Source organism: Arachis stenosperma, chromosome 4 (assembly GCF_014773155.1).
Source record: "Arachis stenosperma cultivar V10309 chromosome 4, arast.V10309.gnm1.PFL2, whole genome shotgun sequence".
Taxonomy (NCBI): domain Eukaryota; kingdom Viridiplantae; phylum Streptophyta; class Magnoliopsida; order Fabales; family Fabaceae; genus Arachis; species Arachis stenosperma.
Genome location: NC_080380.1, coordinates 122,682,249 through 122,701,432, shown reverse-complemented (window position 1 = coordinate 122,701,432; position 19,184 = coordinate 122,682,249). Strand labels below are relative to the sequence as shown.

The 19,184-nt window shown below is 40.3% G+C and overlaps 1 non-coding gene across 1 annotated transcript; it reads left to right on the top strand.

Annotated features, from left to right (window-relative positions):
- The first annotated feature begins 14,034 nt into the window (after window positions 1-14,034).
- Window positions 14,035-14,142, top strand: LOC130977744 (small nucleolar RNA R71). The gene has a single exon (XR_009085422.1). It is a non-coding gene; the product is annotated as a small nucleolar RNA R71 (small nucleolar RNA).
- Window positions 14,143-19,184: the final 5,042 nt, after the last annotated feature.

The window sequence follows — 19,184 nt, the reverse complement described above, 5'->3', positions numbered from 1 at the left end:
GTATGATGAGTCATTTAAGTAATCCTTTTATTTGTGTGTGCATTTGTTGTTGAATAATTTCTCACATTAAGTTGTTATTGCTGCTCTATACTTGTTGTTGGTTACTGCTGATATTTCCCCCTCATTGCTTGCTTATTGAATGATTGCTAAATTCAATGAGAAAGGAAATGATGCTGAGTTATTGTTGCTTGTGTTGGAATAGATGATGGTTGCTGAACTGAGATTGGTTTTATTGATAAATCTGTTGCTGAAATTATTTAGTTTGACTTGATTGATTTTCTGTTGAATTAATGGATAAACTGCTATGCCCCTGCTGCTTGCAAGTGTAATGGTTATTGACTTCAATGAATAGAATGCTACCTAAATCCATTACCTTTGTTCATTTTACTGTTTTGGGTGCTGTATGATGAGCCATTGATTGCTGTTCTGCTGAGTGCTGCTTTGCTTCTTGCTGGTTGGATTGGTTTTAATTGTTTCCTCATGTTTTCTTGCTGGAATTAGCTTTTTTACTTCCTTCCTATGAATTCATTGTGATTTTTTGTGTTTTTAACTGTCAAAGAATTCATATGGAATTTGAATTGATTGATTGAAATTGTGAAATAGGCAAATTTACTGCTGAAATGCTGCCGAAATTTATTTTAAGCTGTTTTCAATATTCATCTTTGATTCAATTAATTGATTGAGTTTGTAGAGGAAAGTGCATCCCTTGAGGTATCTCAGGGATTTCATGATGAGTGTGATCTCTTGTTTGCTCCATCCTTTTCTTAGTGATGGGCTTGTCCTCATCAATGAGGATGTCTCCCTCTATGTCAACTCCAACTGAATAACAGAGATGACAAATGAGATGAGGAAAGGCTAACCTTGCCAAGGTAGAGGACTTATCCGCCACCTTATAAAGTTCTTGGGATATGGCCTCATGAACTTCTACTTTCTCTCCAATCATGATGCTATGAATCATGATAGCCCGGTCTATAGTAACTTCAGACCGGTTGCTAGTGGGAATGATTGAGCGTTGGATAAACTCCAACCATCCCCTAGCCACGGGCTTGAGGTCATGCCTTCTCAATTGAACCGGCTTCCCTCTTGAATCTCTCTTCCATTGAGCGCCCTCTTCACAAATGTCTATGAGGATTTGGTCCAACCTTTGATCAAAGTTGACCCTTCTAGTGTAAGGGTGTTCATCGCCTTGCATCATGGGCAAGTTGAATGCCAATCTTACATTTTCCGGACCAAAAATCTAAGCATTTCCCCCGAACCATTGTAAGCCAATTCTTTGGGTTCGGGTTCACACTTTGATCATGGCTCTTGGTGATCCATGCATTGGCATAGAACTCTTGAACCATTAAGATTCTGACTTGTTGAATGGGGTTGGTAAGAACTTTCCAACCTCTTCTTCGGATCTCATGTCGGATCTCCAAATATTCACTCTTTTTGAGTTTGAAAGGGACATCGGGGATCACCTTCTCCAAGGCCACAACTTCATCGAAGTGGTCTTGATGCACCCTTGAGATGAATCTCTCCATCTCCCATGACTCGGAGGTGGAAGCTTTTGCCTTCCCTTTCCTCTTTCTAGAGGTTTCTCCGGCCTTAGATGCCATAAATGGTTATGGAAAAACAAAAAGCAATGCTTTTACCACACCAAACTTAAAAGGTTTGCTCGTCCTCGAGCAAAAGAAGAAAGAAGAGAGTAGAAGAAGAAGAAATAGAGGAGATGCAGATGGCTTTGTGGTTCGGCCAAAGGGGGAGAAGTAGTGTTTAGGTTGTGTGAAAATGAAGGAGTGAAGATGGGTTTATATAGGGGTGGAGAGAGGGGTAGGTTTCGGCTATTGGAGGGTGGGTTTGGGAGAGAAAGTGGTTTGAATTTGAATGGTGAGGTAGGTGGGGTTTTATGAAGGATGGATGTGAGTGGTGAATAGAAAGATGGGATTTGATAGGTGAGGGGTTTTTGGGGAAGAGGTGTTGAGGTGATTGGTGAATGGGTGAAGAAGAAGAGAGAGGGTGGTGGGGTAGGTGGGGATCCTGTGGGGTCCACAGATCTTGAGGTGTCAAGGAAAATTCATCCCTGCACCATGTGGCGAGCAAATATGCTCTTTATGCCAATTCTGGCATTAAACGTCGGGCTGGTACCCCTTTCTGGCGTTTAACGCCAGCTTCTTGCCCTTTCCTGGCGTTTAACGCCAGTCTGGTGCCCCTGTCTAGCGTTAAACTCCTAGAATGGTGCCAGACTAGGCGTTAAATGCCCATTTGCTGCCCTTACTAGCGTTTAAACGCCAGCAAGGTCTTCCTCCAGCGTGTGCTGTTTTTCTTTCTGTTTTTCATTCTATTTTTGCTTTTTCAATTGATTTTGTGACTTTCCATGATCATCAACCTACAGAAAACATAAAATAACAAAGGGAAATAAATTAAATATAACATTGGGTTGCCTCCCAACAAGCGCTTCTTTAATGTCAGTAGCTTGACAGAGGGCTCTCATGGAGCCTCACAGATACTCAGAGCAATGTTGGAACTTCCCAACACCAAACTTAGAGTTTGAATGTGGGGGTTCAACACCAAACTTAGAAGTTGGTTGTGGCCTCCCAATACCAAACTTAGAGTTTGAATGTGGGGGCTCTGTTTGACTCTGTTTTGAGAGAAGCTCTTCATGCTTCCTCTCTATGGTAACAGAGGGATATCCTTGAGCCTTAAACACAAAGGATTCTTCATTCACTTGAATGATCAATTCTCCTCTGTCAACATCAATCACAGCCTTTGCTGTGGCTAGGAAGGGTCTGCCAAGGATGATGGATTCATCCATGCACTTCCCAATCTCTAGGACTATGAAATCAGCAGGGATGTAATGGTATTCAATCTTTACCAGAACATCCTCTACAAGTCCATAAGCTTGTTTTCTTGAATTGTCTGCCATCTCTAGTGAGATTCTTACAGCTTGTACCTCAAGGATTCCTAGCTTTTCCATTACAGAGAGAGGCATGAGGTTTATGCTTGACCCTAGGTCACACAGAGCCTTCTTAAAGGTCATGGTGCCTATGGTACAAGGTATTGAAAACTTCCCAGGATCTTGTCTCTTTTGAGGTAATTTCTGCCTAGACAAGTCATCCAGTTCTTTGGTGAGCAAAGGAGGTTCGTTCTCCCAAGTCTCATTACCAAATAACTTGTCATTTAGCTTCATGATTGCTTCAAGGTACTTAGCAACTTGCTCTTCAGTGACATACTCATCCTCTTCAGAGGAAGAGTACTCATCAGAGCTTATGAATGGCAGAAGTAAATCCAATGGAATCTCTATGGTCTTATTATGAGCCTCAGATTCTCATGGTTCCTCATTAGGGAACTCATTGGAGGCCAGTGGACGTCCATTGAGGTCTTCCTTAGTGGCGTTCACTGCCTCTTCCTCTTTTCCAAGTTCGGCCATATAGGTCATGTTAATGGCCTTACACTCTCCTTTTGGATTCTCTTCTGTATTGCTTGGAAGAGTACTAGAAGGGAGTTCAGTAACTTTCTTACTCAGCTGACCCACTTGTGCTTCCAAATTCCTAATGGAGGACCTTGTTTCAGTCATAAAACTTTGAGTGGTTTTGATCAGATCAGAGACCATAGTTGCTAAGTCAGAGTGGTTCTGCTTAGAATTCTCTGTCTGTTGCTGAGAAGATGATGGAAAAGGCTTACCATTGCTAAACCTGTTTCTTCCACCATTATTATTGTTGAAACCTTGTTGAGGTCTCTGTTGATCCTTCCATGAGAAATTTGGATGATTTCTCCATGAAGAATTATAGGTGTTTCCATAGGGTTCTCCCATGTAATTCACCTCTTCTATTGAAGGGTTCTCAGGATCATAAGCTTCTTCTTCAGATGAAGCATCCTTAGTACTGCCTGGTGCAGCTTGCATTCCGACAGACTTTGAGAAATCAAATTGACTTGTTGAGTCAATATTTTGTTCTGAGCCAAAATGGCATTCAGAGTATCAATCTCAAGAACTCCTTTCTTCTGATTCGTCCCATTGTTCACAGGATTCCTTTCAGAAGTGTACATGAATTGGTTATTTGCAACCATTTCAATGAGCTCTTGAGCTTTTGTAGGCGTCTTCTTCAGATGAAGAGATCCTCCAGCAGAGCTATCCAATGACATCTTAGACAGTTCAGACAGACCATCATAGAAAATACCTATGATGCTCCATTCAGAAAGCATGTCAGAGGGACACTTTCTGATCAATTGTTTGTATCTTTCCCAAGCTTCATAGAGGGATTCTCCTTCCTTCTGTCTGAAGGTTTGGACTTCCACTCTAAGCTTACTCAATTTTTGAGGTGGAAAGAACTTTGCCAAGAAGGCATTGACTAGCTTTTCCCAAGAGTTCAGGCTTTCTTTAGGTTGTGAATCCAACCATATCCTAGCTCTGTCTCTTACAGCAAAAGGGAATAGCATAAGTCTGTAGACCTCAGGGTCAACCCCATTAGTCTTGACAGTGTCACAGATTTGCAAGAATTCAGCTATAAACTGATAAGGATCTTCCAATGGAAGTCCATGGAACTTGCAATTCTGTTGCATTAGAGAAACTAATTGAGGCTTAAGCTCAAAGTTGTTTGCTCCAATGGCAGGGATAGAAATGCTTCTCCCATAGAAGTCGGGAGTAGGTGCAGTAAAGTCACCCAACACCTTCCTTGCATTGTTGGCATTTGTTGTTATTTTCGGTTGCCATGGGTTCTTCTTCTTTGAAGATTTCTGTTAGGTCCTCTACAGAGAGTTGTGCCTTAGCTTCTCTTAGCTTTCGCTTCAAGGTCCTTTCAGGTTCAGGATCAGCCTCAACAAGAATGTTTTTATCTTTGCTCCTGCTCATATGATAGAGAAGAAAATAAGAAAATATGGAATCCTCTATGTCACAGTATAGAGACTCCTTGAGGTGTCAGAGGAAAAGAAAAATAGAAGGAAGAGGTAGAAGAATTCGAACTTATCAAGAAAGATAGAGTTCGAATTGTGCATTAAGGAGGAGTGTTAGTCCATAAATAGAAGGATGTGAGAAGAGGGGAAGAAATTTTCGAAAATAAAGTAAAAGATTTTTAAAAACATTTTGAAAAATAGTAATTGATTTTCGAAAACTAAGAGTGGAAAAGAAGTCAAGTGATTTTTGAAAAGATTTTGAAATTAGAAATCAAAAAGATATGATTGAAAACTATTTTGAAAAAGATGTGATTAAAAAGATATGATTGAAAAGTTATGGTTTTAAAAAGATGTGATTGAGAAGATGTGATTTGAAAAACAAATTAAAAAGATTTGATTTTGAAAATTAATGCCTTGACTAACAAGAAAAGATATGATTCAGACATTAAACCTTTCTCAACAGAAAAGGCAACATACTTGAAATGTTGAATCAAATCATTAATTGATAGCAAGTATTTTTGAAAATGGAAAGAAATTGATTTTGAAAAAGATTTGATTGAAAAGATTTGATTTGAAAAAGATTTTATTTTGAAAAGATTTTGAAAACTTAAAAAAAAAATTTGAGTTAAAAACAAATTCTTCCCTCTTGTGCCATCCTGGCGTTAAACGCCCAGAATGGTATACATTCTGGCGTTTAACGCCCAAAACACTACCCTTTTGGGCGCTAAACGCCCAGCCAGGCACCCTGGCTGGCGTTTAAACGCCAGTTTTCCTTCCTCACTGGGCGTTTTGAACGTCCAGCTTTTTCTGTATAATTCCTCTGCTGTATGTTCTGAATCTTCAATTCTCTGTATTATTGACTTGAAAAGACACAAATTAAAAATATTTTTTGGATTTTTAATAATGAGAAATAATTAAAATGCAACTAAAATCAAATAACAATGCATGCAAGACACCAGACTTAGCAGTTTGTATACTATTGACACTAACAAAATGAGAATGCATATGAAAAACAACAAAACACTCAAGTCAAGAGAATTCAAAGATCAGAGCAAGGAAATCATCAAGAACATCTTGAAGATCACTTAAGACACATGAATGAATGCAAGAAGAACAGAAACATGCAATTGACACCAAACTTAACATGAGACACTATACTCAACAAGAAACATACAATATTTTTTGGTTTTTATGATTTTGTAATTTTTTTTTGTGCTTTTTCGAAAATTACGTGGAAAAGAAAATAAAGATATCAAAGATTCTTAATGAGAATTCCAGGAATCATGCAATGTTAGTCTAAAGCTTCAGTCTAAAGAAATTAGATATGGCTAGCCAAGCTTCAGCAGGACATTACATTCAAGAGCTAAATTGATGAGAATCAATCAGCTTTGGTGATGATAATAACATCACCTTGAAACACTAGAATTCATTCTTAAGAACTCTGAAAATTACCTAATCTAAGCAACAAGATGAACCGTCAGTTGTCCAAACTCAACAATCCCCGGCAACGGCGCCAAAAACTTGGTGCACGAAATTGTGATCTCTACTTTTCACAACTCAAACAATCCCCGGTAGTGGCTCCAAAAACTTGGTGCTCAATACCATGGTCTAAACATAATTTCACAACTTCGCACAACTAACCAGCAAGTGCACTGGGTCGTCCAAGTAATAAACCTTACGCGAGTAAGGGTCGATCCCACGGAGATTGTTGGTATGAAGCAAGCTATGGTCACCTTGTAAATCTCAGTCAGGCAGATTCGAATGGTTATGGATGATTTATGAATAAAGCATAAAATAAGGATAGAGATACTTATGTAATTCATTGGTGAGAATTTCAGATAAGCGTATGGAGATGCTTTGTCCCTTCCGTCTTTCTGCTTTCTTACTGTCTTCATCCAATCCTTCTTACTCCTTTCCATGGCAACCTGTATGTTGGGCATCACCGTTGTCAGTGGCTACAGTCCTGTCCTCTCAGTGAAAATGTTCAACGCACCCTGTCACGGCACGGCTAATCATTTGTCGGTTCTCAATCAGGTTGGAATAGAATCCATTGATTCTTTTGCGTCTGTCACTAACGCCCAGCCTTTAGGAGTTTGAAGCTCGTCACAGTCCTTCAATCATTGAATCCTACTCAGAATACCACAGACAAGGTTTAGACCTTCCAAATTCTCTTGAATGCCGCCATCAATTCTAGCTTATACCACGAAGATTCCGATTAAGGGATCCAAGAGATATCCACTCAATCTAAGGTAGAACGGAGGTGGTTGTCAGGCACACGTTCATAGGTGAAAATGATGATGAGTGTCACGGATCATCACATTCATCAAGTTGAAGAACAAGTGATATCTTAGAACAAGAACAAGCTGAATTGAATAGAAGAACAATAGTAATTGCATTAATACTCGAGGTATAGCAGAGCTCCACACCTTAATCTATGGTGTGTAGAAACTCCACCGTTGAAAATACATAAGAACAAGGTCTAGGCATGGCCGTGAGGCCAGCCCTCAAAACGTGATCAAAAGATTCAAAGATCTAAAGATGATAAAAGATCCAAAGATCTAAAGATGATCAAAGATCCAAAGATCTAGAGATGAAAATACAATAGTAAAAGGTCCTATTTGTAGAGAACTAGTAGCCTAGGGTTTATAGAAATGAGTAAATGACATAAAAATCCACTTTCAGGCCCATTTGGTGTGTGCTTGGGCTGAGCATTGAAGCTTTCATGTGTAGAGACTTTTCTTGGAGTTAAACGCCAGCTTTTGTGCCAGTTTGGGCGTTTAACACCCATTCTTGTGCCAGTTCCGGCGTTTAACGCCGGGCAGTTTTGAGCTGATTTGGAACGCCAATTTGGGCCATCAAATCTCAGGCAAAGTATGGACTACATTGCTGGAAAGCCCAGGATGTCTACTTTCTAACGCCGTTGAGAGTGCGCCAATTGGGCTTCTGTAGCTCCAGAAAATCCACTTCGAGTGCAGGGAGGTCAGAATCCAACAGCATCTGCAGTCCTTTTCAGCCTTTGAATCAAATTTTTGCTCAGGTCCCTCAATTTCAGCCAGAAAATACTTGAAATCACAGAAAAACACAAAAATTCATAGTAAAGTCCAGAAAAGTGAATTTTAACTAAAAACTAATAAAAATATAATAAAAACTAACTAAAACATGCTAAAAACATACTAAAAACAATGCCAAAATGCGTATAAATTATCCGCTCATCAATTATGCAGATGGACTTGTCTGTTGCCCCATGTAAAGGTTTTCTGTTTCCCTTCCTCGGTGGCCATCCTGAAAGAAGAGGAAAAAGAAGAAAAGTAACCCAGGAATAAAGAGAAGAAAATAAATAAAGTATGGGTGGGTTAATGCCAAATAATGAGGGTCTCAATTACATGGTAGCTACAACATGCAAGTGAGAAAATAATAGAAGCACATGGCATACTGGTGCACGAAATTGTGATCACTACACAACTTTGCACAACTAACCAGCAAGTGCACTGGGTCGTCCAAGTAATAAACCTTACGCGAGTAAGGGTCGATCCCACGGAGATTGTTGGTATGAAGCAAGCTATGGTCACCTTGTAAATCTTAGTCAGGCAGACTCAAATGGGTATAGATGATGAATAAAACATAAAGATAAAGATAGAGATACTTATGTATATCATTGGTGAGAGCTTCAGATAAGCGTATGAAGATGCTTGTCCCTTCCGTCTCTCTGCTTTCCTACTGTCTTCATCCAATCCTTCTTACTCCTTTCCATGGCAAGCTTATGCAAGGGTTTCACCGTTGTCAGTGGCTACCTCCCATCCTCTCATTGGAAATGTTCAACGCACCCTGTCACGGCACGGCTATCCATCTGTCGGTTCTCAATCAGGCCGGAATAGAATCCAGTGATTCTTTTGCGTCTGTCACTAACGCCCCGCCCTCAGGAGTTTGAAGCACGTCACAGTCATTCAATCATTGAATCCTACTCAGAATACCACAGACAAGGTTAGACCTTCCGGATTCTCTTGAATGCCGCCATCAGTTCTTACCTATACCACGAAGACTCTGATCTCACGGAATGGCTGGCTCGTTTGTCAGGCGAGCGCTCGGTTGTCAGGCGATCAACCATGCATCGTGTATCAGGAATCCAAGAGATAAACACTAGAGCCTCGTTTGCTTATAGAACAAGAGTGGTTGTCAGTCACTTTGTTCATGAGTGAGAATGATGATGAGCGTCACATAATCATCACATTCATCAAGTTCTTGAGTGCGAATGAATATCTTAGAATAAGAACAAGCGGAATTGAATAGAAGAACAATAGTAATTGCATTAATACTCGAGGTACAGCAGAGCTCCACACCTTAATCTATGGTGTGTAGAAACTCCACCGTTGAAAATACATAAGAACAAGGTCTAGGCATGGCCGTGAGACCATGCCTCCCAAAGAGGGTTCAATCATAAAAACATGATCAAAAGCTTCTAAGATTGAAAGATGAAAATACAATAGTAAAAGGTCCTACTTATAGGGAACTAGTAGCCTAAGGATTACAAAGATGAGTAAATGACATAAAAATCCACTTCCGGGCCCACTTGGTGTGTGCTTGGGCTGAGCAATGAAGCATTTTTCGTGTAGAGACTCTTCTTGGAGTTAAACGCTAGCTTTTATGCCAGTTTGGGCGTTTAACTCCCATTTAGGTGCCAGTTCCGGCGTTTAACGCTGGGAAATCTGAAGGTGACTTTGAACGCCGGTTTGGGCCATCAAATCTTGAGCAAAGTATGGACTATCATATATTGCTGGAAAGCCCAGGATGTCTACTTTCCAACGCCGTTGAGAGCGCGCCAATTAGGCTTCTGTAGCTCCAGAAAATCCACTTCGAGTGCAGGGAGGTCAGAATCCAACAACATCTGCAGTCCTTTTCAGTCTCTAGATCAGATTTTTGCTCAGGTCCCTCAATTTCAGCCATAAAATACCTGAAATCACAGAAAAACACAAAAACTCATAGTAAAGTCCAGAAAAGTGAATTTTAACTAAAAACTAATAAAAATATACTAAAAACTAACTAGATCATACTAAAAACATACTAAAAACAATGCCAAAAAGCGTACAAATTATCCGCTCATCACAACACCAAACTTAAATTGTTGCTTGTCCCCAAGCAACTGAAAATCAAATAAGATAAAAAGAAAAGAATATGCAATGAATTCCAAAAACATCTATGAAGATCAGTATTAATTAGATGAGCGGGGCTTTTAGCTTTTTGCTTCTGAACAGTTTTGGCATCTCACTCTATCCTTTGAAATTCAGAATGATTGGCTTCTTTAGGAACTCAGAATCCAGATAGTGTCATTGATTCTCCTAGTTAAGTATGATGATTCTTGAACACAGCTACTTTATGAGTCTTGGCCGTGGCCCAAAGCACTCTGTCTTCCAGTATTACCACCGGATACATACATGCCACAGACACATAATTGGGTGAACCTTTTCAGATTGTGACTCAGCTTTGCTAAAGTCCCCAATTAGAGGTGTCCAGGGTTCTTAAGCACACTCTTTTTGCCTTGGATCACAACTTTATTTCTTTCTTTTTTTTTTCTTTCTTTTTCTTTTTCTCTTTTTTTTTTTTTTTTTCGTTTTTTTTTTGTATTCACTGCTTTTTCTTGCTTCAAGAATCATTTTAATGATTTTTCAGATCCTCAGTAACATGTCTCCTTTTTCATCATTCTTTCAAGAGCCAACATTCATGAACCACAAATTCAAAAGACATATGCACTGTTTAAGCATACATTCAGAAAACAAAAGTGTTGCCACCACATCAAAATAATTAATCTGTTATAAAATTCAAAATTCATGCAATTCTTTTCTTTTTCAATTAAGAACATTTGTTTATTTAAGAAAGGTGATGGATTCATAGGACATTCATAACTTTAAGGCATAGACACTAATGATCATAAGACACAAACATGGACAAACATAAAGCATAAATTTTCGAAAAACAAGAAAATAAAGAACAAGGAGATTAAAGAACGGGTCCACCTTAGTGATGGCGGCTTGTTCTTTCTCTTGAAGGTCTTATGGAGTGCTTGAGCTCCTCAATGTCTCTTCCTTGTCTTTGTTGCTCCTCTCTCATGATTCTTTGATCTTCTCTAATTTCATGGAGGAGGATGGAATGTTCTTGGTGCTCCACCCTTAGTTGTCCCATGTTGGAACTCAACTCTCCTAGGGAGGTGTTGATTTGCTCCCAATAGTTTTGTGGAGGAAAGTGCATCCCTTGAGGTATCTCAGGGATTTCATGATGTGGAATTTCCTCATGCTTGCTCCATCCTTTTCTTAGTGATGGGCTTGAGGTCATGCCTTCTAAGTTGAACCGGCTTCCCTCTTGAATCTCTCTTCCATTGGGCGCCCTCTTCACAGATGTCTATGAGGACTTGGTCCAACCTTTGATCAAAGTTGACCCTTTTTGAGTTTGAAAGGGATCTCAGGGATCACATTCTTCTTGGCCGCAACTTCATAGAAGTGGTCTTGATGCACCCTTGAGATGAATCTCTCCATCTCCCATGACTCGGAGGTGAAAGCTTTTGCCTTCCCTTTCCTCTTTCTAGAGGTTTCTCCGGCCTTGGATGCCATAAATGGTTATGGAAAAACAAAAAGCAATGCTTTTACCACACCAAACTTAAAAGGTTTGCTCGTCCTCGAGCAAAAGAAGAAAGAAGAGAGTAGAAGAAGAAGAAATAAGGAAGAAGGGAATGGCTTTGTGTTCGGCCAAAGAGGGGGAGAAGTGGTGTTTAGGGTGTGTGAAAATGAAGGGGTGAAGAAGGGTTTATATAGGAGAGGGAGGCTCATGGTTTGGTCATGTATGGGTGGGTTTGGGAGGGAAAGTGGTTTGAATTTGAAGGGTGAGGTAGGTGGGGTTTTATGAAGGATGGATGTGAGTGGTGAAGAGAAAGATGGGATTTGATAGGTGAATGGTTTTTTAGGGAAGAGGTGTTGAGGTGATTGGTGAATGGGTGAAGAAGAAAGAGGGTGGTGGGGTTGGTGGGGATCCTGTGGGGTCCACAGATCCTGAGGTGTCAAGGAAAAGTCATCCCTGCACCAAGTGGCAAGAAAATTTGCGTTTTGTGCCAAATCTGGCGTTAAACGCCGAGCTGGTGCCCATTTCTGGCGTTTAACGCCAGGTTCTTGCCCTTTACTGGCGTTTAACGCCAGTCTGGTGCCCCTTTCTGGCGTTAAACGCCCAGAATGGTGCCAGACTGGGCGTTAAACGCCCATCTGCTAGCCTCACTGGCGTTTAAACGCCAGTAGGCTCTTCCTCCAGGGTGTGCTGTTTTTCTTCCTGTTTTTCATTTTGTTTTTGCTTTTTCAACTGATTTTGTGACTTCTCATGATCATCAACCTACAAAAAACAAAAAATAACAAAGAAAAATAGATAAAATATAACATTGGGTTGCCTCCCAACAAGCGCTTCTTTAATGTCAGTAGCTTGACAGAGGGCTCTCATGGAGCCTCACAGATACTCAGAGCAATGTTGGAACCTCCCAACACCAAACTTAGAGTTTGAATGTGGGGGTTCAACACCAAACTTAGAGTTTGGTTGTGGCCTCCCAACACCAAACTTAGAGTTTGACTGTGGGGGCTCTGTTTGACTCTGATTTGAGAGAAGCTCTTCATGCTTCCTCTCCATGGTGACAGAGGGGTATCCTTGAGCCTTAAACACAAAGGATTCTTCATTCACTTGAATGATCAGTTCACCTCCATCAACATCAATCACAGCCTTTGCTGTGGCTAGGAAGGGTCTGCCAATGATGATAGATTCATCCATGCATTTCCCAATCTCTAGGACTATGAAATCAGCAGGGATGTAATGGTCTTCAATCTTCACCAAAACATCCTCTACAAGTCCATAAGCTTGTTTTCTTGAGTTGTCTGCCATCTCTAGTGAGATTCTTGCAGCTTGTACCTCAAAGATCCCTAGCTTCTCCATTATAGAGAGAGGCATGAGGTTTACACTTGACCCTAAGTCACACAGAGCCTTCTTGAAGGTCATGGTGCCTATGGTATAAAGTATGGAAAACTTCCCAGGATCTTGTCTCTTTTGAGGTAATTTCTGCCTAGACAAGTCATTTAGTTCTTTGGTGAGCAAAGGAGGTTCGTCCTCCCAAGTCTCATTTCCAAATAACTTGTCATTTAGCTTCATGATTGCTCCAAGGTATTTAGCAACTTGCTCTTCAGTGACATACTCATCCTCTTCAGAGGAAGAATACTCATCAGAGCTCATGAAAGACAGAAGTAAGTCCAATGGAATCTCTATGGTCTCATTTTGAGCCTCAGATTCCCATGGTTCCTCATTAGGAAACTCATTGGAGGTCAGTGCACGCCCATTGAGGTCTTCCTCAGTGGCGTTCACTTCCTCTCCCTCCTCTCCAAATTCGGCCATGTTGATGGCCTTGCACTCTCCTTTTGGATTTTCTTCTGTGTTGCTTGGGAGAGTACTAGGAGGGAGTTCAGTAACTTTCTTGCTCAGCTGTCCCACTTGTGCCTCCAAATTCCTAATGGAGGATCTTGTTTCAGTCATGAAACTTTGAGTGGTTTTGATTAGATCAGAGACCATGGTTGCTAAGTCAGAGGTGTTCTGCTTAGAACTCTCTGTCTGTTGCTGAGAAGATGATGGAAAAGGCTTGCCATTGCTAAACCTGTTTCTTCCACCATTATTGTTATTGAAACCTTGTTGAGGTCTCTCTTGATTCCTCCATGAGAAATTTGGATGATTTCTCCATGAAGAATTATAGGTGTTTCCATAGGGTTCTCCTAGGTAATTCACCTCTTCCATTGAAGGGTTCTCAGGATCATAAGCTTCTTCTTCAGATGAAGCATCCTTAGTACTGCTTGGTGCATTTTGCATTCCAGACAGACTTTGAGAAATCAAATTGACTTGTTGAGTCAATATCTTGTTCTGAGCCAGAATGGCATTCAGAGTATCAATCTCAAGAACTCCTTTCTTCTGACTTGTCCCATTGTTCACAGGATTCCTTTCAGAAGTGTACATGAATTGGTTATTTGCAACCATTTCAATTAGCTCTTGAGCTTCTGTAGGCGTCTTCTTCAGATGAAGAGATCCTCCAGCAGAGCTATCCAAAGACATCTTGGATAGTTCAGACAGACCATCATAGAAAATACCTATGATGCTCCATTCAGAAAGCATGTCAGAAGGACATTTTCTGATCAATTGTTTGTATCTTTCCCAAGCTTCATAGAGGGATTCTCCTTCCTTCTGTCTGAAGGTTTGGACTTCCACTCTAAGCTTACTCAATTTTTGAGGTGGAAAGAACTTTGCCAAGAAGGCATTGACTAGCTTTTCCCATGAGTCCAGGCTTTCTTTAGGTTGTGAGTCCAACCATGCCCTAGCTCTGTCTCTTACAGCAAAAGGGAATAGCATAAGTCTGTACACCTCAGGGTCAACCCCATTAGTCTTGACAGTGTCACAGATTTGCAAGAATTCAGCTAAGAACTGATGAGGATCTTCTAATGGAAGTCCATGGAACTTGCAATTCTGTTGCATTAGAGAAACTAATTGAGGCTTAAGCTCAAAGTTGTTTGCTCCAATGGCAGGGATAGAGATGCTTCTCCCATAGAAGTCGGGAGTAGGTGCAGTAAAGTCACCCAGCACCTTCCTTGCATTGTTGTTGTTGTTGTTGTTTTCGGCTGCCATGGTTTCTTCTTCTTTGAAGATTTCTGTCAGGTCCTCTACAGAGAGTTGAGCCTTAGCTTCTCTTAGCTTTCGCTTCAAGGTCCTTTCAGGTTCAGGGTCAGCTTCAACAAGAATGCCTTTGTCTTTGTTCCTGCTCATATGAAAGAGAAGAGAACAAGAAAATATGGAATCCTCTATGTCACAGTATAGAGATTCCTTGAGGTGTCAGAGGAACAGAAAAATAGAAAGAAGAGGTAGAAGAATTCGAACTTAATTAGATAGAGTTCGAATTGTGCATTGAGAAGGAGTGGTACTCCATAAATAGAAGGATGTGGGAAGAGAGGAAGAAATTTTCGAAAATCAAGTGAAATATTTTGAAAACATTTTTGAAAAACTCTAATTGATTTTCGAAAATCAAGAGTGGAAAAAAAAATCAAGTAATTTTTTTGAAAAAGATTTTTGAAATTAGAAATCAAAAAGATATAATTAAAAACTGTTTTGAAAAAGATGTGATAAAAAAGATATGATAAAAAAAATTATGCTTTTAAAAAGATATGATTGAAAAGATATGATTTGAAAACAATTTTTAAAAAGATTTGATTTTAAAAATTAATGACTTGCCTAACAAGAAAAGATATGATTCAAACATTAAACCTCTCTCAACAGAAAAGGCAACATACTTAAAATGTTCAATCAAATCATTAATTGTTAGCAAGTATCTTTGAAAAAGGAAAGAAATTGATTTTGAAAACATTTGATTGAAAAGATATGATTTGATTTTGAAAAACTTTGAAAACTTGAAAAAAATTGATTTTGAAAACAAAATCCTCCCCCTTGTGCCATCCTGGCGTTAAACGCCCAGAATGGTGCACATTCTGGCGTTTAACGCCCAATGCACTACCTTTTTGGGCGTTAAACGCCCAACCAGGTACCCTGGTTGGCGTTTAAACGCCAGTCTGTCCTTCTTCACTGGGCGTTTTGAACGCCCAGTTTTTTTCTGTGTAATTCCTCTGCTGCATGTTCTGAATCTTCAGTTCCCTGTACTATTGACTTGAAAATAGAACCAAGATCAAATAAACAATGCATGCAAGACACCAAACTTAAAATTAGACACTAGACTCATACAAGAAACATAAAATATTTTTGGTTTTTATGATTTTGAAAATTTTTTTGGATTTTTCGAAAATTATATGAAAATAGAAAATGAAGGTTTCAGAATTCTTAATTTGAATTCCAGGAATCATTGCAATGCTAGTCTAAGACTCCGGTCCAGGAATTAGACATGGTTTCACAGCCAGCCAAGCTTTCAAAGAAAGCTTCGGTCCAAAACACTAGACATGGCCAATGGCCAGCCAAGCCTTAGCAGATCATTGCTCCAATAGCAAGATTGATAGAGATCAACAAGCTCTTGTGATGATCAGTTGAAACCTCGGTCCAATAAGATTAGACATGGCTTCACAGCCAGCCAGATTTCAACAGATCATCATGAAACTCTAGAATTCATCCTTAAAGAACTCTGAAGAAAAAAATACCTAATCTAAGCAACAAGATGAACCGTCAGTTGTCCATACGCGAAACAATCCCCGGCAACGGCGCCAAAAACTTGGTGCGCGAAATTGTGATCACTACACAACTTTGCACAACTAACCAGCAAGTGCACTGGGTCGTCCAAGTAATAAACCTTACGCGAGTAAGGGTCGATCCCACGGAGATTGTTGGTATGAAGCAAGCTATGGTCACCTTGTAAATCTTAGTCAGGCAGACTCAAATGGGTATAGATGATGAATAAAACATAAAGATAAAGATAGAGATACTTATGTATATCATTGGTGAGAGCTTTAGATAAGCGTATGAAGATGCGTGTCCTTTCCGTCTCTCTGCTTTCCTACTGTCTTCATCCAATCCTTCTTACTCCTTTCCATGGCAAGCTTATGCAAGGGTTTCACCGTTGTCAGTGGCTACCTCCCATCCTCTCATTGGAAATGTTCAACGCACCCTGTCACGGCACGGCTATCCATCTGTCGGTTCTCAATCAGGCCGGAATAGAATCCAGTGATTCTTTTGCGTCTGTCACTAACGCCCCACCCTCAGGAGTTTGAAGCACGTCACAGTCATTCAATCATTGAATCCTACTCAGAATACCACAGACAAGGTTAGACCTTCCGGATTCTCTTGAATGCCGCCATCAGTTCTTGCCTATACCACGAAGACTCTGATCTCACGGAATGGCTGGCTCGTTTGTCAGGCGAGCGCTCGGTTGTCAGGCGATCAACCATGCATCGTGTATCAGGAATCCAAGAGATAAACACTAGAGCCTCGTTTGCTTGTAGAACAAGAGTGGTTGTCAGTCACTTTGTTCATGAGTGAGAATGATGATGAGCGTCACATAATCATCACATTCATCAAGTTCTTGAGTGCGAATGAATATCTTAGAATAAGAACAAGTGGAATTGAATAGAAGAACAATAGTAATTGCATTAATACTCGAGGTACAGCAGAGCTCCACACCTTAATCTATGGTGTGTAGAAACTCCACCGTTGAAAATACATAAGAACAAGGTCTAGGCATGGCCGTGAGACCATGCCTCCCAAAGAGGGTTCAATCATAAAAACATGATCAAAAGCTTCTAAGATTGAAAGATGAAAATACAATAGTAAAAAGTCCTACTTATAGGGAACTAGTAGCCTAAGGATTACAAAGATGAGTAAATGACATAAAAATCCACTTCCGGGCCCACTTGGTGTGTGCTTGGGCTGAGCAATGAAGCATTTTTCGTGTAGAGACTCTTCTTGGAGTTAAACGCCAGCTTTTATGCCAGTTTGGGCGTTTAACTCCCATTTAGGTGCCAGTTCTGGCGTTTAACGCTGGAAAATCTGAAGGTGACTTTGAACGCCGGTTTGGGCCATCAAATCTTGGGCAAAGTATGGACTATCATATATTGCTGGAAAGCCCAGGATGTCTACTTTTCAACGCCGTTGAGAGCGCGCCAATTGGGCTTCTGTAGCTCCAGAAAATCCACTTCGAGTGCAGGGAGGTCAGAATCCAACAGCATCTGCAGTCCTTTTCAGTCTTTGGATCAGATTTTTGCTCAGGTCCCTCAATTTCAGCCAGAAAATACCTGAAATCACAGAAAAACACACAAACTCATAGTAAATTCCAGAAAAGTGAATTTTAACTAAAAACTAATAAAAATATACTAAAAACTAACTAGATCATACTAAAAACATACTAAAAACAATGCCAAAAAGCGTACAAATTATCCGCTCATCACATACCAATGGTGCAAAATTTGCAACAAAGGGGAGGAGTGTGGGTAATGAAAGACAATATAAATTCATGTCAATGAAAAATTAATACAAGTATCATAAAAGATTAGCATTGACTTAAATAATATTACCCAACAGTGTAAAACGAGTCACTGAGCACCAAAATAATACCAGAAAAGATGCAACAATTGAATATGAACAAGTAACACCAATGGAAAAATAATAAATTTAGAAAAGAAAAGAAAAATATGCACAAAATTAAAATGCAATGAATGAAATATGCAAATAAATTAAGTAAAATAGAATTGAAGTGAAGAAGGATGAGAAGTTAAAGAGATAAAGTAAGAAAGAAAGAAAGAAAGAAAGAAGAAAAGATAGAAGAAATTAGGATTAGAAAAGAAAAGATAAGATAATTGGCGCTGATCTGGATAAGTTGTGCGGCGCTGGCGACGCGGACGCATGAGTGACGCGATCGTGTGGTGTGCGATAAGGTTAGGTGATGCGGACGCGTGGGTCACGCGATCGCGTGGTCTGATTTGTGCGATTGGCGCGAGTGCAGCCTCATATTCGCACAACTTTTTGTTTCAAACTCATTTTGCTAAAAATCTGGGTGACGCGTTCGCGTGGGTGACGCGATCGCGTGAATGGCTATTTTTGAAAAACGATGCGGACGCATGAGGCACGCGTTTGCGTGGTAGGGCTTGTGCTTCTAGTACGAGTCCAACCCTACTCCATCATAACTTTTTGCCATGCACCCATTTACGTCGATTTTACAGAGCCACGCATTCGCGTGGGTGACGCGGACGCATGGGGAGGCGATTTTGCAAACGATGCGAATGCGTCAGTGACTCGGTCACGTGGGCGTATTTGTGCCTAAGGCACGCCTCCAGCCACGCTTTCGTGTGACTTTCTGTTCACTTTTTCTTTTCTTCCTAATGCACCTATGACACGGACGCGTCAACGACGCCTACGCGTCGCGTGCATTTTTCTCTCTCTTTTTTTATGCAAAAATGCATAATGCAATGCTAATGCAAAATTTATGAATGACCACTAATAAAAATGAAAATAAAATTAAAAATAAAAAGGAAAGAATATACCATGGTGGGTTGTCTCCCACCTAGCACTTTTAGTTAAAGTCCTTAAGTTGGACATTTGGTGAGTCCCTTGTTATGGTGGCTTGTGCTTGAACTCATCCATGAATCTCCACCAATGTTTGTACTTCCAGTGGCCTCCGGGATCCCAAACTAGGTGCATAACACCTTCAAGCAAGTGGAAGCAAGTGACAAGGCCCCAAAAGTATTGATTGCTAGAATGAATTCCGGGGTCCCAAACTTTGCTTTTGCACCCGTCTTCTTGTTGAGCAATATTGTTCCATCCGGGTGGCAAGCAAT